This window comes from Doryrhamphus excisus, linkage group LG10, assembly GCF_037039965.1.
Source record: "Doryrhamphus excisus strain RoL-2023G ecotype Guam linkage group LG10, RoL_Dexc_Guam_v1.1, whole genome shotgun sequence".
NCBI lineage: Eukaryota > Metazoa > Chordata > Actinopteri > Syngnathiformes > Syngnathidae > Doryrhamphus > Doryrhamphus excisus.
Window position 1 is genome coordinate 10,909,608 of NC_136366.1, and position 16,756 is coordinate 10,926,363.

Below are 16,756 nucleotides of genomic sequence, written 5' to 3' on the forward strand. Positions count from 1 at the left end.
ATGACAGGGCAGCTCAGTTGAGAGAAGAATACTCGGCGCTCCATCGGGAAAAAAATAATTTGACGCATGCTTCAAAATGCAAATCATTACATGTCTTGTTGACATTTAAATATGTAACTAATTTGCCACTAGTTAGGTTTTTTGTTTCACTAACTATGAAACTAATAAACACTTTAATGAAGAGTTCAGCATTATGCCTTCAACTCATTTTATCAGTGTGTCATCTCAAAGTAATTGACAAGGTTCATAAACCATTGTACATCTCGTATTGATTGTGTGATGCATGAAAATAAAAGAAAAAAAATCAATTTCATAGTATTTTATATGACTTTACATGGCTCCCGTACAATCACAACTATAAATTACACTTATTTATATTTCAATCAGGTATTCATTGCACACCGCCATGCGCACCTTGTATAGTGGATAATCACAAAACAGACATAAATAAAAATATAAAAATATATTTTTTTAAATTACAAAATGGGGTTTAGGGGTTAGTGCGCAGACCTCACAGCTAGGAGACCAGGGTTCAATTCCACCCTCGGGCATCTCTGTGTGGAGTTTGCATGTTCTCCCCGTGCACGCGTGGGTTTTCTCCGGGTACTCCGGTTTCCTCCCACATTCCAAAAACATGCTAGGTTAATTGGCCACTCCAAATTGTCCATAGGTATGAATGTGAGTGTGAATGGTTGTTTGTCTATATGTGCCCTGTGATTGGCTGGTGACCAGTCCAGGGTGTACCCCGCCTCTCGTCCGAAGACAGCTGGGATAGGCTCCAGCACCCCCCGCGACCCTCGTGAGGAAAAAGCGGTAGAAAATGAATGAATGAATGAATGAAAATTACAAAATGCAGTTTATGGACTCCCTTTTGGTTTCTGGAGGATTCTAAATTTGCACACAACAATACATGTTAGATATGAAAATAATATTAGAGATATAGTATTTAAATAAAAAAAAAACAAAATCAGACACAATGAAAGCAACACTGTTAATCCTGCATGATTTATCGTTTATTGCTATGAAAAAGTAAAAAAATCAGAATACAGAGATGACCAATTACCATTTGGCTATGTGTAGTCAGTCAATCTTATTTTAGGGAAAATGTTTTCAGCTGGGATAGGCTCCGGCATATCCGCGACCCCAGTGAAGGATCTGTATGCGGATCCCTCACTGGAAAAAAAAGTTTGGTGTGGGCTGATGGGAAATGTCCCATTAAAGCCAGTAAGTTTTACCTGGGCAGGAATTAACCCCAGCTTGCACCTTGGCGCGACGGACTGCTGCGTGCGGCCGGGTGGCCGTTGATTATCGGTGTTTTCCCACTTTTCCAGACTAATAAGTGGCGCTATCAAGCATTTGGAGGCTCCATGCGGCCTGCTGTACTTAATTGATATTGAGCGGTAAAGAAGAGGGGGCAAGGATGGAGGAGGGGGAGGGGCGGCATGCTGCTGGCTAATTTGCAGTTTAATCAGCGTTTGTAATGAGAGCCGCTGATTAGCGTGGGGTGGAAATAAAAGAGAATTACAAGGAACGTCTGTCAGAGTCCGGTGATAATTCACCGCTAATTGTCATGATTAGAGCCAACTGGATGACTTTGGGATATTCTAAAGCCTCCCCCTGATCTTTATCTGTATTTATATGTGTGTGTGTGTCCCTTGGTTGGGTTCAAGCAAGCGCCCGGCGGAGGGGGGTTGGCCAGGGTTCGAAGGGAGCGCACAGCAGAACGAGGCCGAATCAAATAGGTTTGATTTTCAAAGAAAACAGATAATTTAGAGGTGGGGTGGAGGGGAACGTGGGGCAGGGAGGATGCCAGACGTGTTCCACGACACGTGCACGCCTCGGCCACCTCCTGAATAGCAAATGTGAAATTAGCGAGGAATGTGTGCATGAAGGCCCTGGCTCAATTAGCAGGAGGACGGACGGATGGATGGGGAAGTGGGGGGAGGGGGGGGGTGCCCGACGGAGATTCCAACCCTGATCTTCCAGATCTCCTGACTCCTAATTAACCACTATCCACCGTGCGGCACAAAACTTGTCCAAGAAGTGGCAATAGTACCTGAAAAAATGAGATAATATCACGGGAACAAAATTGTAACATTAGAAAAATAAGCTTGTAATGTTACAACAAAAAAGCCAAGAATAAAAAGATTAAAGTCATAAAGTTATGAGAAAAAAATTGTACAAGAAGTGGCAATATTACCTGAAAAAATGGGCTAATAGTACAAGATAAAAATTGTAATGCAAGAAGAATAAAGTCGTAACGTTACAACAAAAAAGTTGAGAGGAAAAAAAAACGCAAAGTTACAAGATGAAAGTCGTGAAATTAAAAAACAAAAATTGTAAAGTTACAAGACATTCGAAGAACAATGGGATAATATTCAGAGTAAAAAATGTAACGTTAAGAAGAATAAAGTCGTAACGTTACAACAAAAAAGTTGAGAAAAAACCCCGCAAAGTTACGAGATGAAAGTCGTAAAATTAAAAAACAAAAATTGTAAAGTTACAAAACATTCGAAGAACAATGGGATAATATTCAGAGGAAAAAATGTAACGTTAAGAAGAATAAAGTCATAACGTTACAACAAAAAAGTTGAGAGAAAAACATAAACTTATGAGATCATATTACGAGACAGAAATGGTAAAGTGACAAGAAGTTGTAACATTACAAGACAAATGGGATAATATTCATTCATTCATTCATTTTCTACCGCTTTTTCCTCACAAGGGTCGCGGGGGTGCTGGAGCCTATCCCAGCTGTCTTCGGGTGAGAGGCGGGGTACACCCTGGACTGGTGGCCAGCCAATCACAGGGCACATATAGACAACCAACCATTCACACTCACATTCATACCTATGGACAATTTGTAGTCCCCAATTAACCTAGCATGTTTTTGGAATGTGGGAGGAAACCGGAGTACCCGGAGAAAACCCACACATGCACGGGGAGAACATGCAAACTCCACACAGAGATGGCCGAGGGTGGGAATTGAACCCTGGTCTCCTAGCTGTGAGGTCTGCGCGCTAACCACTAAACCGTCATGCCGCCCTGGGATAATATTACCAGAAAAAAATTATAATTTTACAAAAATAAGGTCGTAACGTTACAAGTACGTCCCGAGAAAAACGTAAACTTAAAAGTTTACGAGAAGGTGAGAAGGAAATGTGATAATATTATGAAAAAAATTTGAACGTTACGTAACATTACAACAAAAAAAGCTGAGATAACTAGGTAAAGTTACAAGATTAATGTCTTAAAATGATGACACAAAAATTGTCACGGTACAAGATGGAAAATGGGGACAATATTTAGAGGAAAAAATTGAACATTACAAGAATAAGTCGTAACGGTACAGCAAAAAAGTTGAGAGAAAAACGTAAAGTTGAAAAATGACAAAAATTGTGCAAGAAGTGGTAATATGACCTGAAAAGTGGGATCATATTACGAGAACAAAAAAGGGAAAAAAATGTGACACAGATCCAGTGGTAACATTAGTTGGAGGATAAAAGTGGTAAGATCATGAGATAGTAAAGTTAGAAGAAATGCCAATATTTGAATATTTTTTCACACACAGACACTTTTTTCTCATTGGCTGGTTTAATTGTGCTTTTCTAAGAAGCAAAACCCCCCGGTGGGCCACACTTTGGACACCCCGCCCCTCTCCCTCCCCTCCGGCGGGCCTCCATGGTCATGGCTGACAAGTCATGAAGGATTAAAGCAGATTTTTCTGTGTGATTTTAATGGAGTTGCACACTTTCCCCAGCATGGGCGCATCCATCATGGGTTGTTTGTGCAACGGTTGCTATGGTTGCTATGGTAACAAGGCCTGATGCCATAGTGCAAAGTGAAGGAGAGGACAAATCCATTATGAAACCACCAACCGACCAGTCCACTGATTGATGATATGCTAAAAAAAACAACGTCTGAGTTTAAAAATACAAACAAACAAACATGTCAAGCATTGATTTCCTGCATGGAAGCTGTTGCTAGGCAACCATGCTGCCATGCCACATTATGAGAATACGCTGCAAACGTTTCATGATTTATTTGCACTTTATTTGCTGATTAGAAGCCAAAGCAGCTCTCTACAATCTTCATTTTTCTCATTTCATGCGGTACTGAATTTGAGGTTTTTATTAGCTATAATCAGCTCAATTATTTTGAAAAATAATGATTTATTCATAACCCTAACCTCTCATATTCAATCTTAATATTCAATATTCAATATTAAACTTTCAAAATATAAAATGTATAATTAAATACAATACAAATAAAGTACACCACAATAAAATAAAATGAAACAAAGTTCAATACATTACAATAAAACAAAGTACAGTGCAGTAAAATAAAAAAGAACTGTAAAAAGAACAAAATGAAGTACAATAAACTGCAAAAATATGGTCTAAATTTATTCCTAATCATTCATATAAATGTAATTCATTAATTCTAATAATATAATTTATTCCAACGTTATAATATAAAACTATATAGCTGTTATCAGATTATGAAATTATTATTCATTATCAACATTCATTAGATTAATTAGATTAATTAAGAAATGAAATACACTGACTGTGTGATGAGTTGATTAGTTTTTAAATGACATTTGAAATAAAATGTCACTTTTTGAATAACATACATTTATATTCTCACTCTTTGAAAATACTTTCAACTGCTTTTAATTACAGAAAAAGTAAGGATTTTGGTAGAATGTTTTTTTAAATCCTCACCTGGCGCTCTCTGTAGTTGAGTATTAGTGTATCTTCTTAAAAAGCTACTTAAAGGTTAACTTTTGAGCATGTAGAAAGCACATATTGGTCACACGCCGATGCAGGTGGAGTGTATCATCTCTCTCTCTTCTAGGGGGGGTGGAGGGGGTTAGTCTAAAAGCCCCCCCCCGGTTAAATACGCCGGAGTGTTTGAGCCTTTTGCCCTCTGCGTAAAATGAAGCTATCACATCTCCGGCGGCGTCCCCGTGTTTTATGAAGGGCCCCTGACAAATAGGGCCGCCCCGCCACGCTCGGGCGGCCGCCTTCATTCCGCACTTGGCTTGTTTACACAGCGCCAGGACCATTTCCACGGATTAAACAAATCACCGCCCGAGGGGGACATCCATAATCCGCTAACGGGTCACCAGCGAGACAGTTATAAATGGCCGTGTCTGGTATTAGGACTGGAATGGATGTCCACGCATGACCTTCCCTCTCCCAGGGAGGAGGAGGAGGCTTTCTTTGCTCCCCACAATGTGTCATTTACCTGCGAGCGTAATGACTCATCTTAACGCTAAAACACAAAAACACTCGGCCTTTCACAAGCTAGCTTCCACCCGCCAGTCAACTCTAATCAGCTTCATGGAGGCGTTAACAAGCGCTCCGTTCTCCGCATTACAAACGTGAAATTACATTCCAAAGAAGCGCAAACCCCAGCGCTGTGAGAATTTGTCCTATCTGCCACAAATATTCACAATTAGCGGTGCCAATTATCCCATCCTTTCAGCCATCCGGGCCCGAGCGGCCCCTTGTGGCGCTATTTTGCCGATTTACATAACGAGGAGATTGCTGTGTTCATTGCTTTTTGAAGAATGACGTGAATTTGATGGCCCTGAGAGCTCCGTGGGCCGCACGGGGACGTGGACGCAGCTTTGACGCCAAATGAGGAAGATTCAGCGCTAAAATGGACACATGGATCGTTTCCCATTTCACTTTTTTCACTGTGTCAGCAAATCATCCAAGGTTCATTCACTCACACAAACTTGAAAGACAAGTTTCTTTTCACACATATTAGGAAAACACTGGTGACCTTGCAGGAATCAAGTCGTAAAATTCTGAAACTTGGATAAGTTGTCGTACAACTTTGCCAAAATCACCAGCTTTAGTTCAATAAAGTCTCAATTATCCAATTAAAAATGGTCCTCTTTGGAGAAAAACACACAAGATAAAAATCATACAATTATGAGACAAAATTTACAAGAAGTGGAAATATTAGCTGAAAAATGGGATTACATTACGAGAAAAAAATGAGAGTTGTAACGGTACAATAACAAAAAGTTGAGAGAAAAGAGAAAAACATACGAGATCAAAGTCCTAAAATTATGAGCCAAATATTGTAGTAGGGGTTGTTACCTAAAAAATGGGCTAATACGAGAAAAAAAATGTAATGTTAGTTTGTAAGTCGTAACGTTGCAAAAAAAAAAAGTAGAGAGAAAAACGTCCAGTTCCAAAATTGAAGTCCTAAAATTATGAGGCAAAAGTTGTATAAGAAGTGGTAAAATTACCTAGAAAAATGCTATAATATTACAAGAAAAAAATGTTATGTTACAAAAATGAGGTCTAACGTTGCAAAAAAAAAAAAAAGTTGAGAGAAAAACGTACACTTCCAAGATTGAAGTCCTAAAATTATGAGGCAAAAGTTGTACAAGAAGTGGTAAAATTACCTAAAAAAAATGCTATAATATTACAAGAAAAAATGTTACAAAAATGAGGTCTAACGTTGCAAAAAAAAAAAAGTTGAGAGAAAAACGTCCAGTTCCAAAATTGAAGTCCTAAAATTATGAGGCAAAAGTTGTACAAGAAGTGGTAAAATTACCTAAAAAATTGGATAATATTACAAGAAAAAACTGTAATGTTTCAAAAATGAGAGTTGTAACATTACAACAACAAAAAGTCGAGAGAAAAATTGAAAATTAAGCGATTAAAGAAGTAAAAAAGAAGTGGTAACATTACAAAAAATGCAATAATCTTCCAAGAAAACAACATCATCACAAATCCTAGTTTCTTCCTGTCCTTCTTACCAAATTACAATTACATCAAACTACAATTACATCTCAAAAAGACATATGATTATTGTTACTAGGTCTAATAAATGTCTTCTTTATATTGGTGTGGTGCTCCACATCCGTGATCACGTGACACACCCTATTACGAGTGGAACGTAAAGGCTGGAGGGGGCGGGGTCAGCGTGGACGCCAACGGTGAGGGGTTGCTAATGATGGCGCCATTTCATGCGGCATTACGCCGTAATGACGCTAGCGTGCCACATTTGCATCGCCATCTTTAGCGGGGAGAAGAGGATTTACGGCGTCTGTTCTGCTCTAGTTTGGGAATGAAGACGTCCACGAGACTACGTCGTTAGGGCGGGCGGGGGACGGTGGGCGTGGCGGAGGTGTTCATGGTAAGGATGGAACAAAGACGCGGGGTGGGGAGGAAAAACAACAAGAAGCGTATTTTACTGGCAGCGTTAATGGGAATAAAATACCTGGGTGGATGAGTGCAGATGTGTTTGATACAAATAGTCATTTTCCTATTTGCTGCCTCATTGAGCATGATGAATGATGGGAGTCAGGGAGGCGGCGTGATGAATGGCAGCACCTTGGCTCCATTGCATGCCCTATTGATTCTCCTTCTTTATTACTCCTACAAGCCAGCTGGCTGCTCCTGCACTCGCTGCTCCCCACACCGGGAGGAGGCGGGGCCTTACTGTACGGCCACGCCTCTTACGGGAAGACTGGTATGTGGAACCTCGGGGACGGTGTCGGAATTCGGTCTTGGAGACCCTTTTTAGCCGAAGAATATTCAAAGATTGCCTGCACGGTTAAATCAATGGGACACAGCTTCACCCTGGAACAGACTATTTTAACTTTCTTTTAAAACTTTATATTTGCCTTTGACTTTTATTTTTTTGATTTAAGTAATTTTTACTTGTATGTATATTGGGTTTTGTTTTTAGTTGTCATTTTTCTTACAGTTTTTTTTATATCTTTTTTTAAATTGCTTAAATTACCAAACAAACTAACAAGTAATTAACATCATTAGGCAGAACGATGGCATGCAGCTCTTATGTTGGTATGGTGCGGGTGTGCCTAATGAAGTGGCCATTGGGTGTTTACAAGCCAGCAGGCCATTGGTGGAAGGTTCTAGAGGGCTCTCATGGTGACAGAGTGTGTGTATGTAAGCGAGTAGACCTGAGGGTGCGAGACAAGCGTGTCTTGGCTCCTCCAGAGGCAGCGGGGCAGCGCTTTGGATCATCATAACATCCATCTTGTCAGGGCCACCTGCACCCGGAGAGAGCGGACCCTGTCAAAACAAAAAGGCTGCTCATCCACGCGTCCTCTCACCTCAGCACACACGTGAGGGACGGGACCCCTCCCTCGCACGGACACTGTTGTTGCCGTCCTGCTCCGCTTCCGGAAAGTTCACCGACAGGAAGCAGGTCAAGCGTGAACCAGGAAAACGACAACGGCGGACCATTTTCTTCAAGTTGACCTGCGGATATGCAGTACAGTAATACACAACATTCATTCATTCATTCATTTTCTACCGCTTTTCCTCACGAGGGTCACGGGGGTGCTGGAGCCTATCCCAGCTGTCTTCGGGCGAGAGGCGGGGTACACCCTGGACTGGTTGCCAGCCAATCACAGGGCCACCTGTTGATTAGTCCTAATGAAATATCACAACATGACTACTACCAGGAGAAGTGGAGTATAGAGGGGGTGGAGCCACCTGTTGTGGCCCAGCAAGGTGCATATTTGGGCACATGCTCCAAGCAGCCGCTGTGAAGCCATGGAGGTCTCTGGTAGACCTTGTCTGGTGGATGTTAAGGTTTTTCTTGATGCTCGATGGGGTACAATTAGCATCTGAAATGTCTCTAGAAAGTGAAAGTTTGTTTACAAGTGAGCTCAGGCTGTTGATGTCGGGGGGGGGCAAAAGGCGCGCTTCATTTTCTCAGAGCCCCCCCCCCCCCCAGCCTCATGCTGCAACACCCTAAACGTTTTAGCGGAAGCAAGCTCCGCTCCACTCCGAGACATAATGAAGCGATGCTGGGCACTGAGAGGTAATTACCCAGCAGCCCCCGCTCCTCCTCACCGCTAAGGTGAGGAGGAAGATGAATAGCCAAAGCACAAAAGCAGTGACCCCTCAAAAGTTTCATTTAGCGCCTCCTTCCTACTTCCGCCTCCTCGCAGCACACTCGGGGAGCCGGGAAGAGCTCATCATGGACGGACACTTCTGTCTGGGGGGGGTTGATGAATGGCGGGTGTGCTCTCAGTGCTCGTAGACACGTGCACGCCCATTTACACTAGCTGCCTTATTGAGTCACAAGGAAGGAAGGAAGGAAGAAAGGAAGGAAGGGTACAATCCATTTCCACGTCCGTACTAATCAGTCACTTGTGCTGACGACACACTTTTTTTTCCTGCCCATCAGCCTTGCAGGCCCAGGAAGGTGCAGCATGTTTGGCAGTCGGGGGGTGGGGGGGTTGATTTCCCCCCCACCCAATCAGGTGAGTCCTCCATCCAAGCCCGCCATGAATAATGCATCAGGCTGACAAACCCCCCCCACCCTTCACCAACAGCATGGCCGCTAATCAAAAACGACACATCCCAATGTCCGGGCGGACAACACACGTGCACACACACACACACACACACACACACACACACAAACGTCCTAATCAAAAAGTGTATTTCCTAGAGGCCGACTCCCGGGAGAAACGGTGCTGGATGAAATTGGAATAATTTATTAGCTTACAAGTTTAGCTTGACAGTTAGCCCGAGGCTATTTATCTCCGTAATGGAGGACGCCGCCAACGTGAGCAAAATTGACCAAATCAAACAGCTTTGATGCCAAAATGGATCTGGCAACGCCGTCTGTCTGCGGCACCTCCCCTAGGGGGTGTGTGTGGGGGGGGAGCGAACCAAACTCTACCCGCTGGGACGCTGAAGCCTGCAAATATCATGAAGGTGCTTTCTGGCTGCATGAACGCCCCCTCTCGTGGGGGTTGGTGTCAGGGGTCAACATGCCAACAAGATCAGGATGAGTGACAGCCATTCAGTCCAAGACTCTGACTTCACGGAAGCACATACAGAGCATCTGTTATAATAGCGAGAAATAATAGAGAGAATTTGGGCACAGTGATGCAAAAATGCATAAAAAAAGCCAAAGAAAAAGCACAAGGCCCGTTGATCTTAGGTCTCGCCTGACCTCAAGTTTAGTGCCACTTGAAAGGCATACCCCCCACCTCCCCACCCCAACAAAGGAAAAGGGTTCCATAAAAACACACGAAAAAAGGGTAATAAAAAGCAAAGGAGTTATGAATGGGAGTTTTTGCGCGTGTACTGTCTCGCCATACTTGCTTGGTGTCATTTCAAGCTTTGCTAAACTAAAGTGCAACTTTAAGGAATATTTTCCCTCGACATTGGAGAAAGTGTTGCATAAAAAAGCCAAAGAATAAGCAAAAGAGATGAGTTAACATGATGAAACGGGGGTCATGCAGGATGTCGCTTCAAATGCTGGTTTTGCTCGACATCCCTGTGTGGCAAAATGAGTGTGAAAAGCCAAAGAAAAAGCACAAATGTGTGGGATGGCGGTTGGAAGTAGGAAGTGTTGTCTACCAGCCCATTTTAACAGAAAAATGAGAACAAGCGTCAGGCGAAAAAAAAGCAAAATGAAAATCCGCTAACAGGCGATGGGAGGATCCAACTAAAAGTTTTGGGTGAGTTTGATGGAATTGAGTATGAGGAATAATAAAGACAAGGCAGCCCAGAAAAAAAACTTAGTATTGAACCCCCCCCCCAGCCTCCCCCAACCCCGACTCCTCCAATCTATCCAGCTAATGAATTTCTACCTGGCACAGACTGTTTTCAAGTCCATTTGGAGCGCTGCCTAGCATTACCTCCTCAGAGCCTCCCAAGCAAGCGCCCCCGCCTAATTAGTATGCATTATCAATTAACGGCCTTAATAGGCTGCAGATTGATTGGATCCTGATAGAGTGCTGCAGGAGGGAAACAGAAAGAGAAAATAAAATCTACCCATAACTTTCTGGTGTGCTGCTCTGGAAGGGTGGATGCTGGTGGTGGTGGTGGTGGTGGTGGCTGGTCGTCATGGCGACAGGGCAGGTCTTGCATGCATCACCCTGGCACGCTCTGGAAAGCCATATTCATATATTAGTATTTATTTTGTCATATAAAACAATGTAAAGAAAAAGCAGTGTTATTATTTTTCATGATTTAGCAGAGGTGTTTCCCCAAAGATGATGCCAATGATTCGCCCTGTTGGCCATCATGCAGCGGCGACGCGCTCGTGGAACTATGTTTTATTTTCATTAGCAGCCATGAAATGCAGCCATTAGTGCGTTGATTAGGAGCACTCCAAACAATTAAAGCCACTTGCTTTGTCACTCAGCCTGCAGGAATCAGCGCCTCCTCCTCGGCTGCAAAAGAAGAAAAACAAGAAAGAAAGATAGAAAGAACCCAAAACAAAACACTGGGACTAATTTGAACACAATGTATTGTGTTTACGGCGGTGAGGGTAGGGGGCGGTGGGGGACAGTGTGATATATAAATGGCCTCTCAGCACATTCCCAAAAACAATCCATTACTTTGCTGCAAACAGCCAGCAGGAAAGTGCCGCAAATGCTGGGAAGCACACAAATGGAGGAGTCACATACAATGACCGTCACCAAGGGAGTGGGGGGTGGGGGGCGGTTTAAGCCACACAAGGCAACTTTGGAGTCATGTACTTTCTATTGCCTTGTGTTTGAAGAGAAGATTGTATTGTGGTGTTAAATTGAATTCATATTGGCTTTTATTTCTATTTTACATTTCAAATGGACCTGGGGTCATAATAATAATAATAATAATAATGAAAAGCCTACATCGTGTATGTTGGCTGGGTATATTTCTTACCATTTTATTTATTTTTATTCTTAATATCTTTCTAATAGTTCATTCACTTTAACAGATTTTTTGGGAGTCAAATTTACATTCTCTAATTGTATTTGTTATAAATTATCTAAAAATATAAATAAATATACATAACAAATATATATAATTATTTTTATAATTATATTTTGTATTTTTTGTATGTTATATATATGCATATATGTATATGTATATATATGTGTGTTTATATAATTGTTAATTTTTAATTTTAATTTTATTTTAATTATTTTAATATTAAATATGTGTTACATTCTTTTTTACACATTAATATATGTACAAATAATTCATTCATTGTAATTATTAATATTAAATATGTTACATTCTTTTTACACATTAATTTGTTAACACATTTATTACATTACGCATATTTACATTCATATAATGGATACTGTATTGTTATAAAATAATGAAATATTATATAAAAAATGAACTATAAATTAGAATTATATTCTAAAGTACTAAAACATTTATATATTTTTAAGTCAATGTTTCAATATTTTTTTATAATATTAATCTTCTAAATTCTTTAATTTAATGAATTCAAATCAAATTAATATAAAAATTTAATAAAAAATATAACATATTTGAATTGATATAAACTAGAAGTAACATTTGATGTTTTTTGGCTGGTCTAATATTTAATTTGGACGTTTTCTGGTGTGACCATCATTTCCTCACACTTTTAATGACCAAACTTCCTGGTTTGTATTTTATTGGGACGCTTCCTTTTATTTTAGCCCTCATTTCTTGCTCATTTGTAATCTTTGAGTGGCTTGTACGTGTAGGTTATGTATGTGTGATTGTATGGCTTATTGACATCATGAGCGTTCTTCAAACACCAGCAGCAGGTTCAAAGTCCTGAAAAGCCTCCTGGGTTGATGTTAACGTGCGGGTTAAGAGTCGGGAATCACTGGCAGTTTTGTTTTTCGGAACGCCAAGCAATGTGTTCTGTGAGAGAGTTTCAAGCTTGTGTTTGGGCAACATTTCAAGAAGCAGGCGGCTGCTAAACAAATAGAATCATTTTAAAAGGCGATGAAATCAACAAAAACGCCGATAGCGCACATAAAGCACAGGGATGGAGACGTGTACGTGTGTGTGAGAGACGTTCTCTTTCTGCACTGATGTATATTTCAGCGGCCGCCACCTTAATGTTGATTTATCGTGCGCTCATAAATTAGAAGGAAAAATATGTTTTAGATTTGCGGGCCAGGCGGGGGCGCGGAGAAAAGCAAAGCTCCAGAGGGAGCGTGTGATGTTTTAAGATGTGACAAATCCATATTGCATTAGCGTGCTTTGTTGCTGCGCCGCTCCACGTGTTTAATCACGCAGCCAAATGCTCGCCATTGTGATAAATCACGCCAGGCGCTACGCAGCTTTGCACGTTCAACACTGATGTTCCCCGCACAAAATAGGAAGGGAAGGGGGGGGGTTGTGAATGATGATTGTGTGGCTGGTCATTAGTTTATATACACATACTGTACGCTCCTCATTAACATTTTACCTCCAAAATGCTAATCTTAAGGAGGTTCTAAGTAGAGATTCATATAGGCTGCTTAACTTGACGTTTAAGACCAGAAGTCATCCCCAAGATGGCTTCACTGTCTGGAACTCAAGTCGTTTCTTTCTAAATCCATCCCCAAATCTTCTCCATGGGAATTAGATGAGGGGAAGATGCAGGATGGTCCAAAAGAGATGGCTTGTTCTTCTCTGTCATGTGCGGCGTAGTCAAATGAGGGCCTTCGTTTGACGCCCCTGCGCGACCTAAAGCTCCACTGAAGATGATAATGGTGGAAAACATCTCAGGTGGGTTTTCCTTGTCATGGCAGTAACATTGGAAGCCATCAGGACGGTCAATTGAGGAGAAAACTTTCGTCCATCTTTCAATGTCCCGTGTTTGCCGACAGTGTGAATACCTGACACCGAATCACATTCAATCCATTGACATTTTCCTTCCTCAAAATGTTTTTTTGTCTCACTCCCATTCCTTCTTTTTGCATTTGGAAGCTCTACTTGGAACCTCCATAAGACCCTTAACAGTCCATTTTTTTACTGGTATTACCATCTTGACAAGGAGTGGATTTTCATGTATTTGAACAACTTTGAGTTTAAACTGCTTGCACCCTGGAAAAGTTTGTGTTTCCTCACCAGCAGGTGAGTCTTTATAGAAGCGGGGCATCCATTTTTTTTAATTAATGAAGTGAAATAAAGAAAACATTGAAAGACACTCGTAGAAGATGAAAGTCAAGATGCTACGTGATGAAATGATGGCACGGTGCTACCAAACATCGATACGCCACATCCTGTACCGTATGTTTACCTTTTTCACATATTTTGAAGTGTTCTCCCAACATTAAAAAAATTGTTTTATTTGCAGACTTATTGCAAAAGTGGACTGAAAAGGGGTTTAACTCTTCTACTTGTCAACCGCTGTGGGTGGAAATATGTCAACACGTGCACAATAGATTGAAGTGGATTAAAATAGATTAAAGTTAATTTGAAAGAGCTTTGGAAATTGATTGAAACTGATTTCAAATAGAGTACGTTCAAGACAGATTTAAGAAGATCCATTGTCAATAAATTGAAGTCTATTTAGAGATTTCAGACTTAATCTAGCTTCAAATGATTCAAAATAGAGACAATTAAAATAGATTAAAGTAGATTAAAACAGATTAAAGATAAATTTGAGGGATGTAAAAAGACCAGAAATAGATTTTTTTCAAACTGAAATATTTTAAAGAGATTTTAATTATAAAATAAATTTAAAAAATGAATTAAATAATGAATGTCTACATAAAAAGATACCTTAATGTGCATGCTCACACACAGAGCATCCATGTTATGATATGAGATATGCGATATGAGATAGCGGCCATAGTGATGCAGCTGATGATGCCAGTAGGCGTGTAAATGTACGTTTGTGCGCTGAATGAAACAATGTCATGGCAGATTATTGATGTTACACATCTAATCCTAATCTCATTATTGGCCTGTGAATCACTCCTCTGCTACCCCACGCTCATCAAACACACCCAAGGTCACCCCCCGGAGTGTCTCTCATGCACACACACACACACACACACACACACACACACACACACACACACACACACACACACACACACACACAACACACTTATATGTCTGTATTCACTCCTCACTCCTCTTTTTCCACTTGTTTGCCAGTGTGATGTTTTGGGGTGTGATTTCTGACTTGTTTTTAAAGGTTTAAATAAGTTTATTGTTGGTAAATTCAAAGTGTAAAGCAAACTATACACTCCCCGCACTATTAGACGATCTTCGACAGGGAGGCGCAAGCTAGTAGCGTCAGAAAGGTTAGCATGAAAACAAAAGCTGCCTTACCTCTTAAACGTTTCAGCCTCGGTAAATTTCGGTCTTTATGAGCGTCTGTGTGTACAAAGCACTTCAAAGAGCCGTCACGAATGTTCCTGAACGACTACTGAGAAGATGTTTGTAAACTCGATGGTGTGCTGTTAGCTGTTAGCAGTAAAGTGTAACACACCGTGTTTTTGGCTAGCTGCTAGTGTTTAGTTGTGAGATACGGAAATATCGATACTTCGATACCAGAATTATGGCCTTCATGGTTGATGTTGTGACTGATATCACTCATACGTTTCTTTCTTCACATTTTCTTGACCTTACTTCCTCTTTTGTTTAACATGACAACTTTTTCAACTTTTTGCAGCGTCTACTTGTGATGTTGCATTTCTAACACTGAAATGTTCCATTTTTCCATGACCTTTTATTGACATGACAACTTTTTTTTTCCTCACGTGAATATTGTATCTTCTATTCTTCACATTATGACATTTTTTGGGAAGAAATTAATTTTATTTTCTTTCATATGTAAAGTTTACATCCAAATATTGTGTTTATTACTACTTTGTGTTGATTTTCTCCACCATTTTGTGTGTGGTGAAAGTGCTTTGTTGTGGACGTGTTTCTCCACTTGTGTGTTGATGTGAGAACGGGCTGAGATGAGAGAGCAGCGTCAGTTAACAAGATTAGGAGGAGATTACAAGAAGATGCTGAGATGTAATCCTGCGCTGTGACTTTGCGTCTGTTTGGCCACATGTGCGCGCTCCTTTCACATGCTAAGCAGCGTGCTAATTGGCCGACGGAGTCCATTTATGTAATCCCTGCAACAAGGCCAGGGGTGGATTTGGCTCAAGTGGTGGTGGTGGGGGGGCACACACACTCCTCCTATTGAAAGAAGCGCGCATGACGAGCGCTCCAATTAAAGGCCAGTCAGTCTCCATTTAGCTCCACTCAATGGATGGGCGCCGTGCGTGGAGCAAACAAAAGCAGCCTCCCATAAGCGTTTAACTCCCCCCAAGAGCCGGGCTGCCCGCCCCAGACAAAAAAAAAACCCAGAAGGGCCTCTCATGTTGCGGCGAAATGAGATGCGCATTTAAAACGTTAAGAGGGCGGGGCCCCGGCAGAGGTTAACTGAAGCGCCCTCGGAGGGGCACTCGGCATCGGAAACACGCTGGATGGTGTGAGGCCAGGGTTCTTCCAAGCAGCGGCGGCCTTCAGATCACACGGCCTCGCCACTCGTTGGATGAGGATTTACAGAAAAACACGAAACAAAACTAATGGCGGAATAAACAACTTTAACATAACCACTTTCCTTTTGGCTTTTTTGTAGGCTTGTGTGTAGCGTTGCGGTGTTAGCATTGTGCCGCCATGTTGTATAATTCATAATAATAATAATTCATTCATTTTCTAGCGCTTTTCCTCACGAGGGTCACGGGGGTGCTGGAGCCTATCCCAGCTGTCTTCAGGCGAGTTCAGGAGTACAACCTGGACTGGTAGCCAGCCAATCACAGGGCACATATAGACAAACAACCATTCACACTCACATTCATACCTATGGACAATTTGGAGTCGCCAATTAACCTAGCATGTTTTTGGAATGTGGGAGGAAACCGGAGTACCCGGAGAAAACCCACACATGCACGGGGAGAACATGCAAACTCCACACAGAGATGGCCGAGGGTGGGGAAACACAAAATAAGAAGCCAAAA

The 16,756-nt window shown here is 41.4% G+C and overlaps 1 long non-coding RNA gene across 1 annotated transcript; it reads right to left on the reverse strand.

Annotated features, from left to right (window-relative positions):
- Window positions 1-7,382: 7,382 nt before the first annotated feature.
- On the reverse strand, window positions 7,383-15,354 carry LOC131113280 (uncharacterized). Its single transcript, XR_009121480.2, has 4 exons — window positions 15,072-15,354; window positions 10,800-10,913; window positions 8,111-8,258; window positions 7,383-8,047 (listed from the first exon to the last, which is right to left on the reverse strand). It is a non-coding gene; the product is annotated as an uncharacterized LOC131113280 (long non-coding RNA).
- Window positions 15,355-16,756: the final 1,402 nt, after the last annotated feature.